This window comes from Aotus nancymaae, unplaced genomic scaffold (genome assembly GCF_030222135.1).
Source record: "Aotus nancymaae isolate 86718 unplaced genomic scaffold, 86718_ANA_hifiasm-v0.15.2.pri h1tg000029l, whole genome shotgun sequence".
NCBI classification, from domain to species: domain Eukaryota; kingdom Metazoa; phylum Chordata; class Mammalia; order Primates; family Aotidae; genus Aotus; species Aotus nancymaae.
In genome coordinates, this window is record NW_026988442.1 from 44,813,986 (window position 1) to 44,841,625 (window position 27,640).

The 27,640-nt window shown below is 37.1% G+C and overlaps 1 protein-coding gene across 2 annotated transcripts in view; it reads right to left on the reverse strand.

Annotated features, from left to right (window-relative positions):
• Nucleotides 1-27,640, reverse strand: part of B3GALT1 (beta-1,3-galactosyltransferase 1) — a 571,010-nt gene that overhangs the window by 135,474 nt on the left and 407,896 nt on the right. Inside the window, exon 4 of one of the 2 annotated variants that reach the window (XM_012440622.2) lies at nucleotides 5,286-5,340. The exons of the other annotated variant lie outside the window; for it this stretch is intronic. The gene's annotated coding sequence lies outside the window, so the exon portion shown is untranslated. The remainder of the gene's footprint in view (nucleotides 1-5,285; nucleotides 5,341-27,640) is intronic. 2 annotated transcript variants of the gene reach the window in all.

The following is a 27,640-nucleotide window of genomic DNA, read 5'->3' on the forward strand; positions in this document are numbered from 1 at the left end:
GTGCTTTATTTCTTTTTGTTTGCCCTATAAGCTATATTTGCTATGTAGTTCTACAGTAAAATTCGTCACAACCTTAGATAAGATCAACCCAAAATAGCAACTGCTGACACTAGTTAAGTGATATTTTACAGAAAACGTTGAGACTATCTTCACAGAAAATTACGGTATTTCAGGAAAGAGTAGAATTTTTACCTGCAAGGAATTTAGACTTTTCGATAAAATAATTTTGGACTCATCTATCATTGAATTTTCCCTTTTCCTTTGCACTTTTTTTCGGGGTTATCTTGGAGGTAATGACAGTGGAGCAGAGATAGAAGCCAAAGGAAGAAATAATTTTGGGGTCAATTCAATTTTACGTCTCTGGTTCACTAAAATTCACGTCACTTGATTTAGGAATTTGAGCTTTTACTACTTCTGATTTTTGTCCAATTCTAAACAAATGTTTCCTAAAGCATATGATTCCCAGGGCAGTGGAATAAAACTCTTATCAAAGACCATGCTAATTCAAAGCCACTGGCTTATGGTTTGTCTACCATGCTATTGCATTTTAAGTAACCAATTATTATGTAAAATTCTGGCTCTAGTGGTATTAAGGATATGCAGGAGTCATGAACTCTGTATAATTACAAAAAACTTGAGTCTTCATTAAAGGACATAGAAAGTTAATTAAAAGCTAATTTAAAGGAATAAAGATTTCTGAATATCTGATACTCTCTACTTATTCAGTACATTTGGAAAGTTGAACACTGTGGCCAATGTCAGGTCAAAGACACTAAAGTCTTTCTTGGGGTAATTGCAGCCTCTTGACTTTGTTTGAGAAGAGCAGTCAATTGTTTATATAATTTGTAATTCACTGTTATATCAAAAGAGAAAAAGTATTCAGTCTGTAAAGTATTACAGAGATTCATTATCTTAAGAGTATCTGTGCAGAGAATTCTCAACTACAAATGGAATTTATACTTACATTACAGTGCATTTATACTATAGCCTACCTCAAAGCCTACGATCATTATATAGAGATTCCAAGTAAATGAGTACTGGTACTACAATTAACATTTGAGAAGACTAATTACTTGACTCCTTTATCCTCTTTACACAAAATACATTTCTTCAACAAAAGCAATTTAGAGAGAATACTATAGCCAAGGGTGATAATTTTGAAGAAACAATCAAAATGAATGAAAAATACCGGATTCATCATTAGAGAATATTTATCATTAGAGACAAATAATTGAACCCCCAAAGAGTTCAGAAAAAATGAAAAGAAAATAATGGCAGTAAAGTGGCAAATGTCAGTCCCTGACTGCTCTCAACCTCTACTACCCGGCTGGAATTTCGTTTGCCTACAGGACCAGCCCTCCCCAGATTCAGAGCCATTGCTGCCTGATGGCTAGGGTGTGTTCAGAGCCCTAGGCAGCTCTCCTTGGGATGTCAGCCACAGTCAGGTCCCCAAGATTCTACCTTGATTTCTTCTTTTCTGAGTTGGATCTTTCTTGTTTTGAAACTTTGGTTTTGTGCCCTGATGCTTTGTACAGCGTTCCCCAATTGTTTCCTCCTTTCTCTATTTTGAGGTCTGGTTCTTGTTCTATCGATTTCTAGCTGCTGCCTGTGCTCTTGTTCCCATCGGCAGTGCATCCAGAAAACACAACACTGTTACACCTCTCTTAAGATACATCTGGCATTTTCTGATGGAAAAAAATTTCTAACTTATATGCTTATTTTCTGTTTCTGCCTCTGTCCACAAAGAGAAATTTTTACAACAGGGAATGATCAAAGGCAATACAGACCATGAGATCTACCAACTCTCCCTTTTCTGCACGACTTCAATTGCTCACAAATGGTTTTCTTTTCCTCAGCTTTAACTGCAAATAAACCTGCTAAATTCTTTTGTGTTGTCCAAATAGGAGCTGTGATCAGATACCAAAATTTCCTGGTTGCATTAAATAAATTGCCTGTAACTGTGTATTTGCTCTAGCACATAAACTAAATTGCCTGTAACAGAGTGTATTTTCAATCATGAATAACACCTGCACAACATTTTCTGCCTGAGTTGAGAAAAAGAGAGAGAGAGGAGAGAGAAAGAGGAGAGGGAGAGAGAAGAGAGAGACAGAAAGATAGAGATATATAGACAGAGACAGGGAGAGAGAGAGAGAAAGAGGGAGAGAAGGAAGGAGGAAGATGAAGAAAACGTGCTGAACAATAACAACAAAATACAATAGAAAGTTAATTTCATAGGATGGCTCATGTGAGGTTCCCAATGCATCCTCCAAGTGAGTGTTGCATCTTTTGTACCTTTTCTCTAGGGAAACCTGAGAATATTATATTCTCAGTGTTCAAAAGGCAGAAACATGCCAGTCACAATGCCTCTTGTAAAAAACTCAGTAAACAATTCACCAAACCAAAATTTCAAGAATGGTTATAAAAATCATCAATGTGTAGCAGGGGTATTTTCTCTTGGAGGAAATTTACACAATGCCACACTCCAATGCACCATTTCCAAAACCAAAGTCTTCTTTCAATAGCATTGTATATATGTATTGAATGACACTGAGTAGATGAATGAATGAATAAATGAGGTTGTCACATGTCCTGTCCCTGAGATTCTTCTTGGGTGACTATGTAGCTGTGTAAAATCCTTCTTTCTGTTGAATTCCCCAACTGAGATCCTTTTATGGATCTTCCAAGTTGCATGGCCATGTTACTTTAATGCAAGTGGTGTTTATTAACAGTGACTGAGTTTGGCACCATTTGTAATCATCTGAATATAAAAACTGGGAACAATTTCCCAGTTCAGCATGTCCGAATGTTTGGCATGCTATAGGTGAATCAGACAGATAATGGAATGTTTTAACTTCCACCCAGATGTTTTAGCTAGAATCATCATAATATACCCTTCACCAACAAAGACCAAATAAGTGAGTAAATTAATAGCCAGCATCAAACCACAAGACTTAATACACAAAAATCGATTTTACCATATAAAAACCAATTCCTAAATAGAAAATGTTGATAGAAAACAAGTACCCTTTTTATCAAAATGTTCAATCCTGCTTTATCTCCAGAGTTGCATTACTGAGCAAGCCCACTATGTAAAACAAACAAACAAAAATATATATATGTATAACATTTTAATCATAATATATAATGTAAAGGAAACCACAGTATAGGTTGCCAGAATTTTAGACATGGAATATCATCACCATTTTTCATGCATGAATTTCAATAACGCAGCAGTTTCGATAGTTACATAATTGGGTAAGCCAAAGGCAGAGGTACAACTCACTCTGCTCAAGTGCAGCAGCTGTATCTCCCCATTCACTAAGGGAACTGTTACTGGGTCAGACTACCTGCACTTTCTTATCTATCACCTTTGTTACCTACTGCTCTGATAAACAGAGAATCAAGTCTCTCAAACAAAGCAGTTGTATCTAGTGACCAAAAAATTTTCCCTCTGGAGGTATAAAGTTGGGACTAGGAGTCTATTATAACAGATGGCAATCACAGACATGAAATCCTATTTTCTATAAATTTGAAAAGCTTGTGTTAAATTAATTATGTAAGCTTTAGTGCAAGAAGAGCATTTGCAATCATTTAGTATTTGTTATTACTCTTGTAGCATATCAAGCACACATTCACAGAATCTGCCTGTACATCAAGCATTATATTATTTGACAAAATTCATAACTAAAAACTTATTTATATGTCATTTAAAAACATCGCAAAACCAATACACATACACGAACACACGTTTGACACAAAAACATAGAAAATGAGTAAACTCGAAGAAAATTATAGTCACAGAGCTTGGATAATTTCAAACTCTCTGAATAGAAATGCTAATGAGCTTTGGTAGTCAAACTGAATATGCCACTATTTTATTTGACCTTGATTGCTATAATAACTAATGCTATTTTTTAGATTAATTTGTCTATTGATAATAAATCTATTACTGAGATGATGTTGTATTTATCAAACGTTTTTCCTACTAAAGCATATACTGTTAAATTGCATACTAGAATTCCTATCTACCTATTGGCAGCATTCCAGATATGCTATCCCAAAATATGGCACTTTGGCATTTGAGAAAACAGAAAAACAGGAAATTCTGTGCTGTCTTTCCCTGAAGCAGGCCATAAAACTTAGGAAGGTCAGTTTCTGACTTTCTCCCTCCTTTCTCCCCTGAAGATCCTCATGTGACAAGTGTCCTGCCATCTACCAAAAAAGAAGGAATGTCACACAGGGACACAAAGAAGAATCTAAACAAACAGGCCTTGCTAACTCTCCCCGACCCAGCTGATGACCGTTACTAGATCATGCCCTTTTGTCCTCCCCTCACACTTCTGCACAACTGTTTATAAAAACACACAGTTTCCTGTTTCTTTGTGTCTTCAATTCTGAAGGCCCTGTGTCACATAAAATGTAATGAATAAATTGGTATTAAATAATTTTAAATTTATTAAATAGATTTGTATCTTGTTAATATATGCTTTGTTATAGGTGTCTCAGCCATGAACCTAGCAATGGGTGAGGAAAAATACTGCTTTTCTCCCCTCCACTATCCTAATTTAAAACTCAGTGAATGCAAAAACTAATACTGACATTTGAAAGCAGTTATTTATTAAGAATACATTCAGCATATGCAGAACGACACTAACATATTTCTGTCATGTTTTTGCCCTGGAGAACAAAGATGATGTCTGATTGTTTCATGAGTCATAAGGAAGAAAGGTTTGAAACTGGGGATTTTTTGTTTGTTTGTTTATGAACCAACTTGGATAAATCTTGTTTAAGAATTGTTAATCCACGTTGAACACAACTCTTGCAAGAAAAGAATCTTAAGTCTTGCTGAGAAAGTTGCTCTTCCTTTCCTGACCTTCTGTAATTTGGCCACAGTTTGATTCATGCTTGTTTTCTGTTCTCCCCTCTTGTGTACTCTATAATCCAAACAAATCAAAATACTCTGCATTTCTGCCTTCATCAGCATGGGTTTTCTGATGAAAAGACCTCCCCCTAACCGGACCAACTCATTTAAAACACTGTAATAGATCATACAAAATGAAGAAATATAATTATTCCTTAACATATTAAAATGATTTCACTAGTAAACAAATAAAAATAAAAGCATGAAGAAAACTGCATTTTTTTGACCTATTAAATTGCAGAGAGACAGATGGATAGGCATTCCTTTGCTGATGATATTGAGGTGAATCTGGAACCCTTAAGTATGGCTGGAAAAAGGATTAATTATCTTGCCTTTGCAAAATAAATTGGCATCATATACTCACTGTTGTAAAAATGTTCAGAAGCATGATCTGATCATCCCACATTTAAAAATTTATCCTAAATAAAGAAAGCAAAGGAGGAGGAATAAATGTTACCTGGAAATACATGTATTTCTAACATCATTTTTGATATTAAAAGAGACAATGTCAAATAATAGTGAATAAACTAATTAAATTATATTAAATAGAATATTATGCTGCAACCCCCAAAAAATGACAATTACGAGGAAAGGTGTGGAGACAAAGGAAAGTACTTTTAATAAGTTGAAAAGCTCAAAAAGCTATATATAACAATGTGACTATCACTTTATAAAACATGTCTAGTGATTGGAAACAGGTTTGAAAGATATATAATACAGGTAAGTTTCTTAGGATGGTGGAATTATGCGTGTTTTCCCATGTAATTTCCATTCTATAAAATGTTCACTTCATTTTGTAATAATAATTAATTAAAACAATTAAAATTCACTTTTTAATCTCTCAGTTCAAACAAACCTTCCTTCCGAGAAAACTTTCATAATGCCTTATTTACATTTTATTCTTGGAATTTATATATGTCTTACAATAGAGTTATCAGTGTACTTGTAGTAAGTTAATAAGTTGTGTATAATTTGGTTCTAGATTTTAGAAATGGGCACAAGTATTTGTAAATAGATCCTATGTTTCATTAGTAGCAAGAATTGTGACTACAATGTTGAGATGCACTCACTTGTCTATTCTGCTGAGAAGGGATAATAATTGCTATGTGTGCATCTACAAAATCCATGGGGCCTCTTTTTCCAAAGATTCTTTGTTATCTAATATTCCCATAAGGACATTATTCAAAATGGTCACTGATTTCACCCCTTGACATGGCATTTTTCCCCCTATTGACAGTAAAGAAACTAATCATTGCAGCTATTTAAACAAATTTAACATTATTTTTCTAAATTTTTTCTATTAGAGATGGGGTCACTTCAAATAGGAAGAAACACTTTTTCCTAGCACTTGAAATTGAGATAACTCTAACAGTTGCCCCAAGTAATTCCCGTGGCTCAAAGAAATTCAAGTGCGATAGAAGCCACAATAGGATCTGGAAGAAGAACAAAAGAAAATCGGTCTTGTTTCAAGTCCAAGTTCTCTCAAGTAAGCACGGAGTAATCCAATTTGCTAGAGATTTAGTCCAACAGGGTTAGTAAGCAACGCACCTTCAGATTTAACAGGCAAAAATAAACCCCACAAAACTTAAAGATTAAAAAAATAATTACTTGAAGCATTTCAAGCATGGGTCAAACTGAGGATCAGCCTCCTGGAGGAAATGCTGGGGTTTGCTTTTCCCCAGGCTGCTCTCTGGCCGTGTTCTATGGCATGCTGGATGCTAAGCGTGTGAGTTGCTATCTGCAGGCATGTGGACTCATTGGATTCCTTTTTTTTTTTTTTTTTTTCTTGAGACAGAGTCTTGCTTTGTTACCCAGGCTGGAGTGCAGTGGTGTAATCTCGGCTCACTGCAACTTCAGCCTCCTGGGTTCAAGCAATTCTCCTTGCCTCAGCCTCCTGAGTAGCTAGGATTACAGGCACGTGCTACCACATCCGGCTGATTTTTGTATTTTTAGTAGAGACAGGGTTTCACCATGTCGACCAGGCTGGTCTCGAACTCCTGACCTCAGGTTTTCCCCCTCCTCGGACTCCCAAAGTGCTGGGATTACAGGTGTGAGCCACCAGGCCCAGGCGGATTCCATATTATTTTTATTCTCATTTCTTCATCCAACACTAATCACATGTGCTTGTACTTTGGAAACCATCTGGCAGGTATGGCTACCTACCATGGCTATGTCATGCTGCAGCATATTTAGAGGCTCTCTTAAAAATATGAATACAGTAGTAGGTTAAAGTGAAGAGGTAAATCCAGGTTCTAGACCCTATTTCCTTGATCACTGTCTTTTTTCCCACTGCTCCATTATTAAAAGTTTAGATTAAAATTTGGGAATCAACCTACATAACTATTCAGAAAGAGACTTCTAAAAGGCTTAAAGGAAGTAAGGAATGAAAGCCAAAAACACAGAAGTAAACTGATCATTGGGGAAAAAAAATCTATACACTAAAACCAGTAAGTTTTGCATTATATTTCCAAGGAAATGGTGTAATTATTATATTTTTTTAAATTTTTGAGACAAGGTTGAGCTCTGTCACCCAGGTCACAGTATAGTGGTGTGATCTCAGCTTACTGCAACCTCCACCTCCCAGGCTGAAGCAATCCTCCCACCTCAGCCTCCCAAGTAACTGAGACTATAGGTATGAGCCACCATGCCCAGCTATTTTTTTTTTTTTTTGTATTTTTCGGAGGAACAGCGTTTTGCCATGTTGCCCAGCCTGGTCTCGAATTCCTGAGCTCAAGCTACTCACCCACCTTGGCCTCTCACAGTGCTGGGATTACATGCATGAGCTACCACTCCCAGTCAGAATTTTTAAATTATTATTTTTATATGCAAGACTGAGGCTACTTATGTAGAACTGGTAGTGATGAAAGTTCCTACAACTTGGAAATTACCAGATTCAGACTCAGAAAAGATAACAGTGAATCATTTTATTTTAGACCTTAAATCAAAATAGCATTTAGTGCTTTAAGTCTCTTTCTTATGTACTCTTGTCAGTCAGTGAGTTCCTGCAGTGACTCAGAGGACCTTCAGGTACCACCTTTTCTACCTGCAGTATCATTTATTCATCCATTTGTTCATTCTAAAAACATTCATTGAACATCTGCTATTGTCAGACATTCATGCAGGTGCTGGGTAACAATGACAAACCAAAGGGATAAATAAAGCATGAACATATTAGATGCTACAATAAATATAAAACAGAGGAGTGATGTAATGGAGTATGACTAGAGATCTTATTTAGACTGGCTCAGGGAGGGCATCCCTGAGGAGGTGACATGTAAGTGGAGATGTGATTGACTAGATATGGGAGGCTTTGGTGGAAGAGCATTTCAAGTAGATGCAACACAGTGTTAGACCCCTAAGATGTTCAAGGAAGAGATAAAGGCAAGAGCAGCTGGAGCATAGGCCCAAGTGGAAGATGGGTAGGAGATGAGTTTGAGCGGGGAGAGGGGGACCTCTCCATGGGGCCTTGTAGGCAGAGTGAGGCATTTGGATATCATTCTAAATGCAGTGGAAAACCCTGGAGGGCTTTACACAGGGTCACTAATCTGATCTACACTTGAAAGACTGCTGCTATTAGGGAGACAAGATAAAAGCAAAGACTGGCTAGGAGGCTATTTATTAACTTACCCCAGGTGAGAGACAATGGCCTCTTAGACCAGGATGGTATATCTTAAAGGCTGATTTAGCAGGTCTTGCCCATTGCTTTGAAGGGGCCAGAAGCAAAAGGAAAAGAATCAAGGATGATCATGTTAAATAGACTTCAAAGCTCAGCAAAAACATTCCCAACTTTGCAAAATGAATGGGAGACAGGGAGCTCACTTGATGAAATTCCAATGAAGCAATGTCTGGATTGCAGTAGATAGATGCATTTCCTTTTAGACATTAATACCCTAGGAGGCCAGTCTATTGTACATCAAGGAGGACCCGCAGACAAAGACAACGCTTTGAAAAGCACAGTCAATTCTAAGTGAAAGGCAGGGCAAACTCCTAACGGAAACTTCCCCAGCAGTTTCACCACCCGTGGGTAGCTTTGGAACACAGCCAGGACTTTCACTGCTAAAGAGCCACGGTTTCCTCATCTGTAAAATGAGAAGTTTTAAATTAGATGTTCTTTAAGGTTGCTTCTAATTTAAAAATTCTGTGGTTTAACACCCCACTGGGTCTATTCTAGGGATCTTGAGTACATAAGCCATACACAGTAAGTTACAGTAATGAAGATACTTCAGGGTTTTAAAAAATTGTTTCATTCCTACACTTAATTCTGTGTTTAAAAATAAGCATTTTTTTTGTTGAGTATTTATAGTCTTTCTGAAGTGACAGCAAGTGAAAATATTTTTGCTTGAACATTAAGTCTACCTTTTGCACCTGGGATAAAATTCTTCTCTTTAGGAGTAAATAAACCACAGTTGGAATGTTTTCTTTTATTCAAATAATTTTTTTTCTGGGTACCTGCTGTGCCGGGTCACTTCCCTGAGTGGAAAAAACATATTATCTATACTCGCACAAATATATACAAAAACATGTATTTGCTAACACTGAGCATGTGCTATGTGTCACACATCGTGTTGTGATAAGTGATTTTCACATGTTTACTTATTTAATCCTCACAAGAAGAAGTTGTAGGCATATTTGTCTCATTTCACAAATGGATGAACTGAGCTCTACCATATTGTAGAGCTAGAATTCCTACCCAGTTCTGCCTGACTTCTTAGTCAGGCTCTTATCTTTGGAAATGAGAGATATATACCTACCACTTCTCATGGTGAGGATTAAATAAATTGATATGTGAAAATCACTTATCAGAACACAATGTGTGAACCCAGCTGTTCCATGTAGCATTCTGATGTACAACCATCACTATGCCTTTTGTGCTATTTGAGGCTATAGCTTTTCTAAATTCCTCTCATTTTTCATAACTCTGTCCCACTCACATCTCCTATCAAGGCTTAGTACATCTTCCCAAACAAATATTAACACAATTTTAGCGTACTCAGAAACCCAATGACTTAGCACTGGGGCACCAGTTAGAACAGGGGTTTATGCTACACCTGTGGATTTTATTAAAGGTTTGCTTCTTTCCCTAGTCACCTTCCTTCCCTCTCTTTCTCACCTCATCCAAAATTCAGCAGAAGTCCACAGGGCACAGAGCTCAGAAGGTATTATCTGGTTATTAGTTTTTAATTTTCCTTGGAAACTCTAAAGCACTGCTGCAGACTCTGGATTCCATCTGGGTTTGTTATCCTTCTTCCCTCTGGCACCACGCTGCTCTGGGCCTAGGCCAGCTCATGGCAAGAACATCTCCTTTGTTTCTCAAGCACACATCGCCAGGTACTTGCCCTGTTGATGGGCAGCCTCTCTGTCTGCTTGCTTTGTCTGCTTTGTGGTCTCTTGTTCACAGCCGGGCATGACACGGGCAGAAGCAAAAATACCCAACATAACATTTATGCTAAGGTCTCCAGACTCCTGAATTCACAGGATTCCCCAAGTATCTAAGTTACATAGATATTTTCTTTACGGTCCTATAACCGAGTGGAGGAGAAAAAATATTTTAAAGCAAAATAGACAGTATTTTGCTTATTGCGGGAGATGGAGGTGGTGGCATTATTTATATTATTCTAGAAGGAAAGCTCTCTCTCACCATTCCTTTTGCAGATACTGGTGAGGGAAGGAGAAATGAGAAATTGGGCACATCAATAGGCTTGGTATATACAATGGGAGGGCTAGAGCTGAGCTTGGGGCAGGAGCTAGAAGGAGCTGTCTGCTTCAATCTGAATGAAGTGATAGGATGATTCCATTTTTTAAGTTGTTCTTCTTATCCACACCTTCTATCTCCTCACACTTCAGGTAACATTTGTCTGTTGGATTTATTTTTTCTTACATTTGATTTACTATTTTGTGGCAATCAAGGAAAGGAAAGAAATTGTATCTAAGTGAGATACAGTACAGAGCAGAGGCACCATGTGTGGGACGGTGAGAAAATCCATAAACTTAACAAATTTAGGAGGCATGAGAATGTAAAAATAGAGGTGACAGGGAACAATATAAATCATTCTCTCCCCCACTGGAATTCCTGAAGTGATTGGAAAGAATGTTGAAATCCACACTATGCATGGTATTTGAACCAATTCTATTTATATCTCAATGGATGTGGTGCCCTGGCTAATATCTAGAGGCCATTACCCATGTAATTGCTATTTTATAACTATAATGTAGATTTCATTGGTTCTTGCCCTTATGTGTTGTGATAGTAGAATAATGGCCCTCCAAAAGAGCCCACATGAGAATCCCTGGAATCTGTGGACGTGTTAGGTTACACGGAAAGGGGATTGGTCGCTGCTGGAATTAGGGTTGCCAATCAGCTGGCCTTAAAGGGGAGATGATGCTGGATTATCTGTGTGGGCCCAGTGAAATCACAAGGATCCTTCAACGTGGAAGTGAGAGGCAGAAGCAATGTCTTGTGAGAGAAGGACTCCACCATTTCTGGTTTTCAAGATGAAGAAAGGAGAGCACAGGCAAAGAAACACGGGCTGCCTCTAGAAGCTGGAAAAAAAATCTGCAGAGTATACAGGAAAGAACTCAAACCTGCCAACATCTTGACCTTAGCTCATGGAGACTCATGTTAGACTTCTATCCTACAGAACGGTAAGATAGTTTAATTGTCTTGTTTTAAGCCACCAAGTATATTATGGCAGCAAAAGCATATCTGTCAATAGTTATTTATTGCTACATAATAAACTATCCCAAAATTTAGTGGCCTAAGCAAAATGAATCATTTATTTTGCCTGGAAACCTACAATTTGAGCAGGGCTCAATAGGGCTACTTGTCTCAGTGCTATACACCGTCATCATGTATGCTTCTTTTAGGGCATGGAGAGCCCACTTTCAAGGTGGCTCACTCCCATGGCTGAAAGGCATTTACTAGCTGTCAATCAGGAGGTGGGCTGAAAAGCTCAGCTGGGGCTGTGGGCTTGGGAACTCATTCCCTTTCCATGTTTCTCTCCACAGGCTGTTTGGACTTCCTCACGGCATGATGCAAGATGATTGCAAAATCAAGCATTCCAAAAGAACAAGCGAGAGGAATTAGGTCAAAATGCATGACATTGTTATGACCTAGCTTGGGAAGTAATGTACTTTCACTTCTGTCAGATTCTATTGGTCTGCTCACGTTCAAGAGGAGTGGACATAGTTATTTCCTAGAAAGGAATGGCAAGTTTCTAGTAAAGCATGTGAGATGGCAGATAGTCGTGAAGCCATCTTTGGAAGTTGCAATCTGCAATACTCACTTATGTGAAACCTCAGCTGCCTGTGCACTGTATCCCAAAATTATTTCTGGGAGACCACAGGGGATGTTCCATGTGTACATCGAAGTAAGCTTTGCACTTTTAGTTTTCATCTCTTGCTTCCAACACTTGTTTCTGACTACAGCTGTGTCTTCTGGATAACGCAAAGTCCGTTATTCCCATCTCACTATCACCATTGAGGAGTCAAATGTGTATGTTAGGCTATAACAAAAGAGGACTGGCAGCTCTCGGTCTCTCTGCCTTTGGTTTTCCTCCGATAAGGAATACCCAAACAGGACACTTCCTTTGAAGGTCCTCAATGCCTTACACAAATAGAGTCTATCAAGTCAAGACCTAATTGAACTCTGGAGTATATACATTAGGTTCAGACACACAATAATATAACTATGAATTAGATAACCTTTGGAAATTTTAATTAATCAAGGTCTATCATCCCATATACTCTTAGCCAATTTGCAATTAGAAGAATTAGTGTCCTGTGCCTTCTTTGCCACAATTTCTTTATATCTGTGTTTCCCAGCTGGAAGTCTAAGCTTGGTTGAATGATAAATAAAGCAGATTAAATGAAGGAAGTTAAATTTTCTGTATCCTGTGCCCTTCTATATCAGTTAAAGTAGCTTCTGTATAGAGAGCTCAGTTACTGATTGTCTGTCTCTTCTTTTCAGCCTCTCCCCACCCCCTTAAAAATGGTCTACAAATCCCAAACCTAGAGGGCTTCAGGCTCTTGATTTTAGGACTAATGTATGGGTCCTCTTGCCTCTAGTCAATACTATCCAATAGAAATTTCTGCGATGATAAAAGTGTTTTTATATTTGTGCTGTCCAATATGGTGTCCAATAGCCACATGTGGCTATGAAGCATTTGAAATGTGGCTAGTGTGATTGAAAAAGTGAATATTTAACTTAAAAGTAAAGAGCCACATGTGGTTAGTAGCCACCATATTGCAGAATAGACTCTGGATACTGGAATACTAGTGTGATTTTTATGTCCTCAGTTTCTGAAAACACCCTAGAGCCAAAGAAGAAGATTTGAGGCAATTAGAGTCCCAGTTAGATTTGGGAGCATGTGGGGCTCTTATACATTGTTACAGCTCTAGCTGCATCACAGAATTAAAGGCATGAAGAGTTTAACTGGACTCTGGCTTTACAGTCTAATCAGTTTTATTTTATGAGGTTAGTCTCATTTACCAAAGACACAGCTATGGCGATTATCTTGTTTTCATGGACTTCAGGGTATTTTACTAGAAAAAAAAATCCTGATTCTTCTTATAAGGTTCCCCAAGCCTTGCCTTAGCATTGGTTAAGTCTGCCCCAGGTCTGTATTGCCTTTCTCCAAATTTTTCCAATAGGATGAGTAGCTTAGCATACTTCAAAAGAAGAGTTCTTCAGGGATTAAAGCTGAGACAAGTTTTTCCTTTGGGTCTGCTATAATGGCTACCATAAGTTAGCTAATGCAACATCATGCTGTGTAACAAATCACCCCGCAAGTCAGTGGCTCACAACTCAAACAAGTTTAAGTTGACTGGGTTCAGCTCATCTAGGTTGAGTACAATTCAGTTTGGCTCTAGGCTGCAGGTTGCTCAAGTCTGCTTATGTCTGTGTATCTCAGGGCATGTTCTCATAGAGATGCCGAATACACAAGCAGGTCACATAGCCAAGCCAAGAGACAAGAGTTCTCACTAGGAGGGATGCTTTTCCCGCTAGGAGGGATGGATGATAAATAAGAGTGAAGCTTTATGACCAGTAACTCAATTTATCACACCTATCCGAAAAGTTCTTGCTCTCCCTCTTTATTTTTATCATAGTGTTGATAAAATCAATGCTTTTTAACAAGTTTCTATCCTTGGAAAAATGATGCTTTGACTTCTCTCTTATAGTAAATAAATCAGTGACTTTGGGTATCTGGAAATTAGATTACCAACTGTGATCTTTAATAGCCTATTTTATATTCCAATGAATGTGGATGGGATAGTTCGTCTTAATGCATCAACTTGATAATATTTTCTCTTTCCCTTAAAGCCTTTCATGTTCATTTACTTAAAAAACAGACCAACGAATGTAGCACTGATCGCTCTGGAACTATCCACTTGGAGCTCTACAGCATCTGTCTACAGCAATTCCAGCTCGGTCTAATCCTTTTAAAATCTTTAGAGGTCGGATCTTTAACATAAATGAGGCATTTCTATTTTTTTTAAAAAGTAGGCTACAGAATGTATGTGTGCATGGCATGATACTACTTATACAAATAAATATATGTGTATATCTCCATAGAAGGATTAGGAAGGTTAGATGATCTCTAGGGAGTGGTAGTGCTGTCTCATTTGCACTTTTTCCTTTACATACTATCATATTGTTTGAAAGTTATTCGGTAAGCAGGCATTATTTTTATGACAAAAAGTTGTTAAAAATAAAAACTACATCATTATATTTCTAATATTTTGACAGGCTGTTACAGTTGGCAGGATAGAAAGAAGCTTCATAATTCCATGACTTACTAGTTTCTAATTCTGAGTTACCTTTTCAAGGGAGAAGAGAAAGACATATGTGTTCTTTTGAGGGGTCAGTAGGAGATTTTATTTTGTATTGCTCTAGTTTCAACTGGAGTTTTCCCTTAGCCCTTTGTTTTTAAATATTTCTTACTCTGAAATGATCTGCCCTTGCAACCACTTATAAGCATTCCAGATTTAGCACAGCTTCCAATAACGGGAAGTCACTTAGAGGAAAAGTGACCAAGCATTTCTGCTTTCTTACAAAAGCTCTGTGGTCTCCATAGCATCATTTTGTGTCATCTTAAAATGACTTGTAGTCAGGCAGCAGATGTCATCTATTCTAACAGCAAAAGCTTCTTTTTGCAATGCTCAACCATTCCTGTTTTTAACCTGAAGATAATTTTAACCCTTCAGTACCAACTGTTAAAGAGAAACAAAGATATAAAACGTAAGTTTCCCAGGACCAGGCTTTTCCTGAGTCACTTCAGCATGGGTCAGGGGCTCATACACCAAACTCATGACCATTCATGGAAGTCGATGCCCCTCCTCCAGTCACTTGCACACCTTCTAGGCATACATGGAGGGAGAGTAGTCCAGTAGTCAGGGCAGCCCCATTGATTCCTGAGTTTGAAACTTGGCTCTTCATGTGTGACAACCAGTAAGTGACTAAAACCTTAGTGAGCCTCATTTTTTCCCTCCTGCAAAGTGGGGATAAAAATGACACCTGCTCCTTCAGGTCCTGTGAGAACAAAATGAGAGGGCGTTTGAAAGCATCTAGGAGAGCATCTGTCTGGCAAGACCACCCAATGAACCTAACTGATTGTCCCCCTGGTGCTCTAAGGGGTTGGTACACATCCACCAGGCGAGCATTCACTCTCTAGAAATAGATGGGATCAAGTATGGTATTTTACTTTGTGAGAAAGCCCAGGAGTGACTGGGATCTAAACTAGATGCACTTACATAATTTACATGAATATTTCATAGCCACAAGATGCTTAAAGCTGAAGTTTAAACTGGAACCAACTTGGGAGCACATCTGCTTTATAATGTTTCTTTTGTAGCTTTTCTTGTCATTATAAACTATGCACAGGATTGGGGATAAGGGGAGAAAGAATTCCTTATTTTTGACATGAAAATAGCTTTAAAAGCCTGAATTAGAGGACTATAAATCAAGTAACATTGTTTCAGTTTTATTATAATGCACTTCAGGGAATAAATTTGATTTTCTGAACTATTTCATAGGAATGGTTTTATTATTCGCTTTCCAGGGTTCTAGCTATATTGAATTACACATCATCACATAATGTTACTGTATTTTATTTTCATACTATATATTGTCCCTCTGAAATCAAGATCTGGAACATTTAATTCCTGTAAATGGGAATTTGCTCATTAAAAATGCATAGAATGTAAAACAAACCAATGACTATTTCATCTATATTGTCATACTATTCCCTGCCCTTCAATATATATGCACATTATTTTAATCATCCTCATCCAGAAATTGAAGATGGTAGAATATTGCTTCATTGAGAACATTTCTCAGGGAAATAATGTAATGCAGGGATAATATACAATATTTGGCAGGTATAGGAATGACTCTGACTTAGGTTTGACTATATGAGATCCTTTTTCTTCTTCCCTGGTTGCTTTTCCACAGAGTTGCTGTTGAGTGACCAAGGAATATTTCGGGTTTTTGGCATGGGATACTGAGTGGGGTAAGAGTTCCTCAAGGAGCCATGAACAGAGGACATCTGGTGGAGGACTGCATCACACAGAGATGCTTACAAGCCACTGCTCTGGGGTTTAGTTAAAAGAGTTACAGATCCTAACGTTATGAATGTATAATCTTTGTTCTGCAAAGGATCCCAGAAAGTCTCAACTCCTTTAAAACTCAAATATAACTCAGGCTGGTAGCTGACATGCCAAATTTTAGTGGGCATAATTTGAAATGGATGAGAAATTATCACAGGTGTTAACAGGTCCAAATGCAGGGCAGGAGTAAAGCACCAAAGAGCTCACAGAGGACTTGAAAGACACTTGATGTAGCATGTTGATGCCTGCCAAATAGCATCTGCCCTCAAAAATGCCTGGCCGGGAAACGTTATGCCAAATTTGAAAGCTTATCTGAATGTTAGTCAAAGAAAAAAAATAGCCTTGCGTACTGCATTTTATTTGCAATTATCCAGAACCACAGATTTATATTATAACTAATTAATTTTTGATCAAGGACATCTGCCTCCGTAAAAACAAAGGAGCATAAGGAAGTCATAGATCTTAAAATTTTTTCCAGTTTAACAATCCTTGGGGGAAAAAAATCAAGTTCAAGACATAACTTATTTTTATTGTTATGAAACCCAGCCTTCATTACTCTGCTGATGCACTTAGAGAGGAAACTTTATGACCATCATAGGTATCTTTATTGGAAGCAGATCATTTTCTTAAAGAAAAATGTTGATGACTTTGGCCGCTATAAGCTTCGGTGCCTGTGGTCTCTGTCCACAGGCTGCTGCACTGGACATCTTGTCACCCTGCCACACTTAGCGGCAAGACTCTTCCCTAGGAAGTCACTCCCCCTCACCATCTCTGGTGGTCACATCCCTCCTCCTCCCACAAGAAAGGGCAGAAATTAGTGTTTTAGCATTTGCTATCTCCATTCTCCTACAGCTTCCAGACAATTTCTCTTAGTCTTGTTAGAACTCACTGCACTAGTGAGGTCTCGCCAAGCTGCTCTGTGAGGTGGTTTTGTCTTTTGTTAGTTAATTTGTTTTATGTCTTCTGTAAAATGAAGACAAATCGTGCTTCTCTCAGAAGGTTGTCGTGAATATTAAATTTATATTGTGCTAGGCACAATCCATGGTACATGGTAAACATTCAAGAAGTTATTATAATTATGAGGGAAGGTGCTAGGATCTTGGTTCTGAGAAAGAACAATTTGTTGAATCACGATCCTATGTCCTATGTGATTACAGATGTCACACTTTCTTGCAGATACCTTCTTCTTGATCACTCTCCACCCCACCGCTACTCCTAGGTGAACCCTGGAGATATGAGTGTCAATCTGGGCCCAGGCTTGCTATCTGATTTAGACTGTGGGTCACACTGTTCCCCATGGTAGTTCCACACCCTGGTTGGCCCTTCAATCTCAACCCTATCCACACTGCACCATTATCTTCAGTTTACTCCTCTTTTTATGGACTGTACTGAGAATCCAACATACTTTTCTGAAACCATGTGAGTTATACCAGCAAAGAAGGGTTCCATTAATTCATTCCCTCTGTTTCTCTTTGAAGACATACATTTCTATCATACTAATACACTTTAGAGACTAGTCCATTGGGAATTAGACTTTAAATCTCAGAAAATGAACATTTTCTAAGCAGATCAGTTCCCAAAGTTGATGTTCCAAAAATGTTTACCTCTTTCATAGGTGACTACATAATTTTTTCAATGAAGATGAGTCATTTTTTCTAGATTATTTCTATAGTAGTGATAAAATAGGAAAATAACAAAAAACTAACAGATCAAGAAAAGCTAACCTTTTCCATATCGCTTACTATACTACTACTATTTTACTTAATAAAATGTCATATGGCAATAATTATATATTTTATTTATTCATTTTGAGACAGAGTCTCACTCTGTTAGCCAGGTTTGAGTGCAGTGAATCAATCATAGCTCACTGCAGCCTCTTAGGCCTCAAATAATTCTCCTGCCTCAGCCTCCCAAGTAGCTGGGACAACAAGCGTGCACCACTGTGCCCAACAATTTTTAAAATTTTTTTGTAGAGATGGGGTTTTGCCAAGGGTTGCCAAGGCTAGCAATAGCTATATTAAACTCTAACTAAAAATTTGTCTAGGCTGGATGCAGTGGCTCATGCCTGTAATCCCAGCACTGTGGAAGGCCAAGGTGGGTGGATCACCTGAGGTCAGGAGTTCAAGACCAGCCTCACCAACATGATGAAACCCTGTTTCTCCTAAAAATACAAAAATTAGCTGGGCGTGGTGGTGGGTGCCTGTAATCCCAGCTGCTCAGGAGGCTGAGGCAGGAGAATCACTTGAACCTGGGAGGCAGAGGTTGCAGTGAGCTGATATTGTACCATAAACTCCAGCCTAGGCAACAAGAGTAAAACACTGTCTCAAAAAAAAAAAAAATTCTTGAAAATATATTGGCTCATAGTTTTGCCTATGGTAAGGTAAGTGGACTCTATGTTCCCTAACATTTTATTGATGATCGAGATGCTACCATAACTAAAAGTAATTTTCATGAAATTCAAATCATATTTTTAAACATTTAGACACAGAAACTGTAGGAGACTGAATACATACTTGTGATATTATATGTGAGAAATTTAATTCTGGCAAAAATTTTCTATTCACCAAAAATGTCATTTACCCTTTCAACTAAAGCAGAGTGTATAATGTTGTGGTTAATTGGGGTTTTAGTTAATAGGTTTTCTTCTAAAAAAAAAAAAAAAATAGAAGTAATGGCAAAAAACAAAACAAAACAAAACACACACACAAAAAAAACTCCCAAACATGTATTGTGCCCTTCCTGCAACAACTTCTTTAAGGCCATGTTATATAAATGATGTTTACAAATCTATCCTTGTAAAGATATGCCTCTGTTAAACAGTCATTATTGTTTTAATTGTGAGAAAAAAAATCCAAAATCAATTATTATTTTAATACCATTAAAATAACAGTTAATACTGATACCTCAGAGTGGGGAAAACCCTCCAGATCTTTGCAAATTCACAATGATTCTGTGGTATCTTTCCCATAACTCAAAAAGTTAGAAATTCCCTTTTGGCTCCTGATGGTTCTTTAGATATTAAATATGTTAAAACTTATTTTAATACTAAGAAAACAATTTTCTTTTAATATCTCTTCATTCTGTCATCATTTTGGTTCTTAACATTAAAGATGGCTTCACTCTGGGAATGGAAATTCTACAAACAGTATCCTCTGTAGATTTATTATGTATTCAACGATAAGTAGAGAAAAAAATCATCTGGTCTGAAAAGTTCAAAATTCCTGCCTTAGAGCATGTGACGGGTCATCAGGGTCAAAAATGCAAATGTGAAACCTCCAAAGGCCAAAGACTTATTGAACAGCAGTGTTTTATTTGTTATTCATTTTATTGTGCTTTATCATCCTCTAACATTTCTATTTCAACAAGATTTATTGGAATAGCTTACCCTTGAATAAACTTGTCAAAGTCCTGTGCTTCATGTAACTTTCAGAAGCTCTAAAATAAAAGCCAGTAAGTCTATCTCTTTTTCTTTGCCCCTTAATCAGAAATGATACTATGGTGTGGAGAAGAGCCAGGGAACTGGTAGTTGGGTGACCTCTCTAGCTTGGTTCCTGCCTCTGCCTGGATTGGACAGACACCTTCACTTTGAATTGCTGTGATCATCTGTAAACTGAGGAACTTTGAGGGAAATAATCTCTAAACCCCAGTTTTTGTATCTTTTTTCATTTTAATCCATTAACACACTAATAGATTGCAAAACAGAAAGCAGATGACCTTAAAATAAGTGCTTTAAAAATAATTTTCTATTTTTTTCTCATAAGTTTATTTCTCAGAGCATTTTTGAACCTCAAAGTATGACTTAATGAGCCATAAATAAAATTCCAACCACAACCTTGAGTTGCTTATAAACAAAATATCCACAATGACCACGATGTTTCAAAATACTTTCCTTCTTTCCATAGAACTACTAATTTGCAAAACCATGTGGTTAAGTGATGTAACTAACTCCCTACAGAACCATCAAGCTTCCTAAGACCATCCCAGAAACCATAGTGGTGGCATAAATAAACATAGTCTTTTTAAAATTCACAGTTATGAAGTGCAATCATGATAATACTCAGAAAATAAATACATTTTCAATGCAACATAATTTAAATTTTTAAAAGCTTTTCTTTAGAAGATAAAGCACAACTGAAATTGCACAACTTAAGTGTTTCTGAGGCAAATGTTTTGATGGGTAAAATATCAATTCAAGTGGTAAAACAGTGTGCTTTCCTCATGACTGCCTAGCTCACTTCTACTTTGCTTGTTTGCTTGTTTGTTTTCAAGGATCAGCCTAATCAATGCTTTCACTTATCTGCTTCTTGAGCTATGCTCTCCTGGGAAAAATGTAGGGTATCTCATGTCTGCTACTTTTTTTCCTTTTCAAATAATCAGTACCTACTTCCATTAAAACACTCAGGTATCATAATACTTGATTTTCTGGTTAACTCTCACTATCTGTTAACTCCTGGAAGGCAGGAATTAAGTCATAACTTTGATAGTAAACGAAGGTTTTGTTATTGAGACAGGCACATCAACTAAGACTCACTGACAAACTCCATGTAAGTGATAGCAAGTTGTTATGCTGCCTGCAAGAATCCATTAGTGTAGAAGACTGAACATATTTCTCAAATGGGAAACCAGAGACAGTTGGGTTACCTTGTTGAACAGGACCACAAATTGCCCAATGCAGTCATCTTATTGGAATGCTAACAACCATCACAGCCCAGGTGCGGAGCTCTGATGCAAGGATGAAAGGAACTGGTCCTTCACGATTGCATGGGCGTTCATGGCATAGTTTGCTTTTCCCAGCTAATTCACTTCTTGTTTATTGATCTCAATCAATCCTCTAATCATGAGCAAGGTCAATGATCGTATTTAAACTTTGCAACTGGGCATATAATTGTTACAACCACTTATTTTCACAACAGAGTTACTTCTATACAATATGTTCAATTTTATTTAATCCAGGGCAATTCAGCACCTTTTTTGAAATCTACCACAACTGAATCAGTCAGTCAAGGAAATATCTGTCTTGAGAGCAATACATGAACAACAGAAACAGGAACAACTGCTCAAAATTATTAAGCTCTTACTGTGTTTAAGGCACCATGCAAAGTAATTTATGCGCCTTACCTCATTTAATCCTCACAATAACCCAGTGTGTTAGGAATCACTTAATCTGATTTTGGGGATACTAAGGAAGTCCCCAAAATCAGATTAAGTCAATCAATAGCTGTTGCTGCCAAGACTTATATCTTGACAGAAGAGATGGATGAATCTTCTTGAAAGTGTCAATATCTATAGAAACCTGCTATACAATATTGCTCTTATTTATGTTTCCACTTAAATCATGATGTGTTTTTGTCTCTTGATCCCAGCTTGAGTTTGTTCTACATTAACTTCAATTAGGAAAAAATTTGACCAAATCTTTTATTATATGTGAGGTTGGCAAAGTGGGAAAAGTCTATAGAATGAAAATGACATCATGTCTGTTCTTAACTGGAGAGAGAGTAACACTACCTAGGAAGCTAGGGCAGTCCTGTTTGATGACGTGGAACTGATTGCTAAATGTGTAAAACTGGATATAAGGAAAAGGCATTCCCTGAGGGTTAAGACAGCAAACCTTTAATGAAGAAAGCAGTACAACATAATCATAGTACTAATAGCAACCATCATTTACTGAGCACCTGCTACAGGTCAGATACAGTGCTAGGTATTTTACATATCTTTTTCCCCTTGATAGCTTTGACAGGTAGGTACTTTTTTTTGGTATTTTGCCAATGAGATTAAGATGTTAAATAATTTGCCTAAGGTCTCACAACTAATAAGAGGCAGAACTGGTATTTTTATGTTACTCTGTCCAACTCCAGAATATAATTTAGGTTTTGAAATCTATATATAATAAACACATTTTTTAAAATGTGACAAGGACAACTTTTTATTCCCAATGTCTTCTTTAGGAATTCATTCTTTAGGAATAGAATCCTGAAAATGTAGTAGAGTACATAAAATGCCAGTTGAAGGCTGTTTTTCCTCATCTTTCCTTGTTGCAAGGTGTGCTTGCATTCTAGCCAGTGAAATATGAGCTAAAGGATGTGCACAACTTCTTAAAAGAGAAAATACACCACAGACAGTATACAACAGTTACTTCCCCCGCCTCCTTCCCCTCTGGTTGGAGTGCAGACATGACAGTGGGAGCTAGGGTAGCCATTGTAGGTCTTGAGATGAAAGCTGCTTGTCAAGAATAGGAGGAGGATGTGAAGTTTCCAACACCATGGGCTTGTAGTATGAGTCCTAGTATCATTATGTTTTGATTATTATTTAAGAAAGAAATAGCTTCCCAACTTAAGTCACTGTCATTTCAGACTTTAATTTGCATTCTGACCTGTATCTGAAAGAATTCATCAAGTGGGACCACAGAGGTTAAGAGGCAGAAGCAGTAATAAAAATAATTGTGTTGAGAAAGAAAATGAAAGCCAAGGGTGCATTTGGTAAACAGTAGGAAATACTCTTAGAAGTATAGGGAAGTCGAGTTGTGAAGAGATTTCCCTGGTTAGGCTGAGGAATACAGATTTACATTTTAGTAAACAAGGGTAACTGAAGAGTTTGTATATTTATTAATTCATTAACTTGCCTGTTCATCAAACATATGTTCATTACCTACTCTGAGTGGTATGATAAAAATTGTTTTCTTATGATTAATCATTGACTAAAGATAACCAATAATTAATCATTTGGGGAATGATTAGTAAAAACTAGCTGGGAAATAGGAACAAAAGGTAGAAGATTATCCAATAATTTAGATCAGGGGTGCTAATATACAAATTAGAAACTTTCAACCCAGAGTGAACTGAATTTGAGAATGAGAGAAAATGGAATGCTATTGGAGTCCACAGAGTAAAACTTACTTCTGATTTGGATGATCATTCTAAAAGAAGTGAAACTTAATTTGAGACCTAAAGGGAGATTGGAAATGAAGCAAATGAGAAGAGAAGAGTGATCAGGTAGAGAAGGTTTTAGGCAGAGCTCAATTGAGAGAGTACAGCTCATTCGGGGAACAACAGCAATCCAGAATGTTCAGACTGCAGGAGGTGATGGGGGATACTTAAAAGAGTTTTCAGGTAAAGTTATCTAAAGCAAAGAAATTTAAAAAGAGAGAAGTTGACAGTTAAGATCCAACTCTTCAATGACAGAAATACATATTGATTGGAAGGACGAAGAGGAGTAGATGAAAGTGTTTTATAAAGAGGTTACAAATTTTTTGCCATTGTTACCATTAAGAGGTAGGATCTATGACCTTGAATCTTGGCTGCCCTTGAATTTGTTCACCTGCTTTCACCAATAGAATATGGTAGAAATAACATTGAAGAATTTTATCCCTGGGCCTTGGAAAGTTATGCACTTTCCATTTTTCTTATCTTAGTGACTTGTGCCATCTCCTTGATGGAAAGAAAAGGCTTAGCCAATCTTCTTTTTTTTTTTTTTACTTTTTCTTTAAAATTTATTATCTCACACATTCTTCAATAACTATTCTTTGCTAGAATGAGATACATTTCAGCATCAATTCTACTCCCACTTTTAGTTCTTTAGATAGAAAACATTGAGAGCCTTGTTTACATGGTTAAGTAAACAAAATGGAAGAAGTTTTGTTACAGCAATTTCACTTGATTATTTGACCTCTCTTGAAGTATAAGCCAAAAATAAATATCTAACAACAAAATTATTTGAAATGATCTATTAATTGAAACTGAAATTATTATTCAACTTCACAGAAAGTAAAAAGCTGGCAAAATAATCCATTACCTACTTATTCAGTCTTTGGCTATACAATTTCTGAGAATTATGCCTGCAATAGACTAAGTGTTTATATCCCCACAGAATTTATACATTGAAACCCTAACCCCCAGTGTGATGGTATTAGGAGGAGAGGCCTCTGGGAGGTGATTCAATCATAAGGGTAAAGCCCTCATGAATGAGATTGGTGCCAAAAAAGGCCTAGCCAACCTTATCCTGCTTCAGTCACCATAGCTTTTACTAACATCCGAGCGAGGCCATCTTGGATGATCTAGCCCCAGCTGAGCTCTCAGCGAATATAGCTGCATAAGGAACTCCAGACAATAGCACATGGAAAAGAAGAACTGCCCAGCTCAGACAAGCTAACTAGTAGAACTGGGAGAAATAACAAATTGTGTTAAGCCTCTGTGTTATGGGGTGGTTTATTATACAGCAATAGCTAAGTGATACAGTAGAAGAAACAGAAATCTGAGAGGGCTGGAGATGGACCAGAAAAATGGAGTGTTATAGAAGAATAGGGAAGAGACCATTTCAAGTAGGGGACACTCTATAGTATCAAATGATGTAAAGAGAACAGACAGCATGTCAAATTTAGAAAGTGTAGACATGCATAGTATCAATTAGCAAAGAGAAGTATCTGAACTTGTCATTAGTGTATTGAGTTTGTAAAAGGGGCATTTTCTTTCTTTTATCCTATTTATAACTCTGAGAATTTCTTTCCCCCAAATAATGGTTTCTGCAAAAGACTGTAGATTGATCATCCTACAGGAGACAGTATTTGCCACTCTCATGAGGTTGGATGAAGCCTAAAGTTCTACTGATTCCCTTGTCTCTTCAAGCTTGTTGAAGCTAACTGAGTCTTTTCCTATGGGGCTTTAAAATGGGAAAAGCACGAGGGTCTCTGCGTTTTAATGTCAAGTTCCTGCTTCCTGGGCTATTTTGAGAGACTGCCACATCATTGGCATCTGGTGCAACATCTACTAACATCTCTTTTTCTGTTTCTATCTCCCACTGCTTTTCAAGTTGGTATTCAATTTCAAGTCTGGCTCTTCAAAAAGAGCCTCTTGAAATACTGAAATTAGGTAACCATTTCCCCATACTCTGTAAAGGGTATTACACCAGGACCTTGGGCACTCCTGTGCTGCGAATTCTCATTTGGCTTACCAACATCTCAGTGCTCCCACTGAGAGCCCCAGAAGATTCAATCACAAGTTCAGCAACCCCTTATGTTGCTCTCGCTTCCTCAAGGGCTATAATTTTACTTATAATGCTGTCAGCTTGAGTTCTTGCAGTCTTCCTTCATTTTCTTGGCTCATCAAACTTGTTGGAAATTGGCCTGAATTGCATATCTGGGGAACTTGAAAGAAGAGCCCATCTCATCAGTTTTCTCCCAGATTATCCACAGACTATAAAGAATTCACTGAGTTAAAAGAGCAGAGCCCCAATGATTAAAAAAAATTAAGGTAATTTTTAAAAATCATTTATTAGTAGTTATGTTATCGAGTAGATGACACTTGGCATTTGATTTTTATGATTTGGAGTAATTTTAAAACTCTTGAAAAGTTCTATTATTCTTAAGTTATTATTAATCAGAAATATATCTAAGCCCATTAAAGTGAAAATATCTGTTTAAGTGCAAAGAAAGACATAAAATTAAACTATAGGGCACTTACAAAGCTTGCACCAAGTTAATAATAAGCTCATGTTAGGTCTCAAACCAATTCAGTGGAAATAAGGGGGAATTGTGCTGAGCTCTAAAATGTTTTAAAAATGAGCATGCATGTTCTTTTTATTACAAAGTGATACATATTTACATATATACTAATATCATGGAAATTATGCCATATGGGATATGATGCAAGGTAGACTTTAAGTACATGATTAAGCAAATCACCCCAAAGGCCATGGAATAGAAAAGCTCATAGACCAAATTAAAACGCCTGACTCACTAGGTTCATTGAATCGATTTAAACACATAGAAGAAAGAGGCAAGAGATAGGCAGGAAAAGTGCAAGCAGAGCAGGAGTCTACTGCCTGAATTTTGAATTATACAATGTTTGGGTTATACAATATATTCTCTCTTTCTCTTCCTGCTAATTGCATGGTCATGAGGACCGAGAGGATGAGGTGTGAGCAAAGGGGACCTGGCAGTTGGAAGGTGCCTAGACCAACACACACATCTTACAACAGAGGCTACAGGTAGATGTTACCAGTTAGCCTAATGAGCAGCAAAGGGTTTTATTTGCTAAAATGTGTGCCACTCAAGGGACACCAACTAATATACACCTGAATATTAAGCACATGTCTCACATATATTTAGCATGTGATGCATGTTAGGAACTTACATGCTCTACTTACTTTATGCATGACTAATATGCCTCATAGGTTACTTATTTATGTACATATGCACATCTTGTAGGTCCTGTCTGTGCTTCGCAAGCTGCTTACTTGTTATCTTTATCTAACACAGCTTACACATTTTATCTATGCCTTAAAAGCTACTAAATTAATTACTTATGTTTAACACATTCATCTCATTTTTTGGTCTTCCATAGAGTAATTGAACATTCTCAAATACAGCAAATACACATTATACAACATTGATTTAGCAAATATGTATTGACCACCTATGATGCAACAACAAAATGCAAGTGCTGGTGACATAGCAGAGAACAAAGCAGACAAAAACTGTCTTCTTGAAGCTTTTAGTGAACTTTGGTCAAAATTTTACATTCATGGTGACACTATGACATCATTTTGTAAAATATTTTTTTATGATAATCTTAGTTTGTTATTAATTTTTGCCAAATGTGAAAAATTACAGGTAAACCTGTAATTATACATTTTGATGAAAACAAAGTGATTGCACAGTTAAAATCAAATGTTACTGTTAAATATTAGTTGTGAGCAATACAGGTAAAAACACTTTAAGACGTTTATTTGTGATTAGAAAAAGAGGCCCATTCCACATGGAAAGGACTAAATGGGCCATTTGAAGCCAGTTGAAATTAAATATACTTTGAAACAAAGGTCATATGCATACAGAAATGAAAGCTCTGACCAGCTCTGAAGAAGAAAGCAAATGAAACAGGAAAGTGATCAAGACTAACTTATAGGGACTGTAGCTTTTGAAAATTTTAGCTTAAAAATATACTGGAATGGAAAATTATTTATCATTGAATTTAAACATCATTTTTTTTACAATCAAGTGTCCTGGTATTCTGTACTATTTTAAGGAATTGAAATACTCATATTTTTGTTTGCATTGTTATTGTTATTTCCCATTTGAAAATATGAAATGAGACTCATTTCCATGTTCAATTCAGCCAGAAAGTT